This window comes from Drosophila suzukii, chromosome 2L (assembly GCF_043229965.1).
Source record: "Drosophila suzukii chromosome 2L, CBGP_Dsuzu_IsoJpt1.0, whole genome shotgun sequence".
In the NCBI taxonomy this organism is placed as follows: domain Eukaryota; kingdom Metazoa; phylum Arthropoda; class Insecta; order Diptera; family Drosophilidae; genus Drosophila; species Drosophila suzukii.
Window position 1 is genome coordinate 5,738,935 of NC_092080.1, and position 2,283 is coordinate 5,741,217.

Here is a 2,283-nt window from a genome sequence, read left to right on the forward strand (position 1 = left end):
TTTGCCATTTTATTTGTTAGCCCATCGCACGCAGCCACAGACACGCGGATGAAATTGATGTCCTTGCCATAATATACGGCTGGGATCTACGTGTTTGAGCAGGCTGTCTCTCAAGTGTCATTCCTATAGATGGCAAAGAGCTTTTGAAAATATGAAAAAAACTGTAAGGCACTAAGCATTTTAAGTAATAACACTTATAATAAAATATATAAATTAATCATATGAAAACACCAATAAAGGTGCCTAAAAGTATGCAACACTATGTTTTTTAATCCGCAAAAAGTCCGTTATATCTTTTTCACTGCATACTTTTAGACACCTTTATAGTGAACTTAAGAGCCTCGTGATTTTAATGGTACCCCCTATATCTTTCAGTATATTTCAAAGTGAATATACCCTAAAACAGAATAGTAGAGTAGAAACAATATCTATAAACTAAGCATAGGAAAAAGGTCACGCACTCAGTGTTCGTCCTTTGCGTTTGTTTGCTTTCCAAACTGTCGAGGCTTTAAAATTCCCTCTCGAGATTATATTGCACTATTCCAATTCGGTTGCGTATATGTATTCTATACATTGTATAGTCTTTGAATACAATTAATTTTCCTGTCGGTGCCACAATTGAAATCGAAGCCTGGAAATATGCGGTCAAAGTTCATGCAAAATGATAGTTAATTGCGTTCGTGACAAATTGGTTTGGGGCCGGACTTTTGGCCAACCATCAACGCAATGGCCAAATTTCATTTGGGTCCCGGCCACCGAAAATTTGAATTTTGCATATGAAATCGAACCAGAAATGTTTTTCATATGCAAATATATGTGTGTGTTTTGTAAATAGCACAGTTCGCTTTAGAACTGAACGTGGGAATATCAAAATATTTATTTATTTCACTGTTAGTTTTGAGAAGTAGAAATGTGGAATTGTTTTTTGGTTTTTATTAAAAAATAGTTTATACATTTTGAAAGGCATTTATATTTTAAAACACTTTAAAATACTTAACTTTGTAGTTTTACTTATCACACACACTGTACAGGAAATCCGCAAATAAGTAGAAACAAGCAAATTTCCTTGACAGGAAACGATTCGGCTTTAGAGAAAATTAATTTCAATAAATACATTTCCATCTCCGCAGTTGTAGAATTGTGATTTGCATAACATTTTCTGGTATGACAAGCGTAAAAATATGTTTCAGCCAGGACGAGGAAAGTTCCAACACGTGTCCTTCATTTCGGGCGGAAATTTTAAGTAAAACTTGATTCTATCGCACGAGCAATTAAAGTTTCTGCTCGTTAAATTATGTACAATTCATTTTGCCAGCAACGTTGTCATGTCAGTGGTGATACGCCCTGGGAAATGGGCGGAGTGTGTGGGTGTGGGCGTGGCATCAGGAAAATGAAATAAACATTTTCATAGCAACAGGCAGCGACGCAAAGTTTGAAGCGCACCAAGTTATGAGGTGCCAGCGGAATTCTGTGTTAGCGAAAAAGTTCCCTCAACTTTTTTGCATAACCTCGTAAACTATTTACAAAAAAGGGGATCTGAAAATTAACCAAATCAGGCTTAAAACATATTTGGTATTTAATATCATGACTTTTTTGGGCTTACAACTTGTTAAAAGGCTTGATAAGAAATTAATATCTTTTCTGAAAAATATATTTCATGGGTAATTGAACATTACATTTTTGCCATCTTGTTATCCCATTCACTTTTATCATTTTACAATTATTTACAAATAAGAGTATCTGAATGTTGTCCCAATCAAGCTTAAAACATGTGTGGTATTTAATAGCATTTTGCTAGAGCTTAAAACTTGTTAAATGGTTCCGTCAACATTTAATATCTTTTCTTTTGAATATTTTATTTTTAAAATATTTTATCTGTATATTAAGACATTAAAGTTTTCCCATCTTGTTCTCCCATTCACTGTTTTCATTTTTCTCCCTTAATAGCGAAGAATACTTAATTTAACTAGTCGCGCGAACTTCATTCCGTCCAGACAGCCCCGATAAATCTAATTAACAACTGTTTTACAATTAAGCGGGGAAACTTTTTGCACGAAAAACTTAATTGCAATATTAACTCTATCTATATGTACTGGGTACCGTTGGTTGAAGACCTCCTGAAAGACCCTGGGGCAGAAAAGTTCCTTTCCTCCGATGGCTGCAACTTAATTAAATTTTCGCATTGCAATTGTTCCCACTTTGGTTGCAGCTTTTGCTGCCTTTTGTTGAAATTTCACGCTCGTGACATGGTTAATTAATTCATTTACTTTCGGGCATATGCCG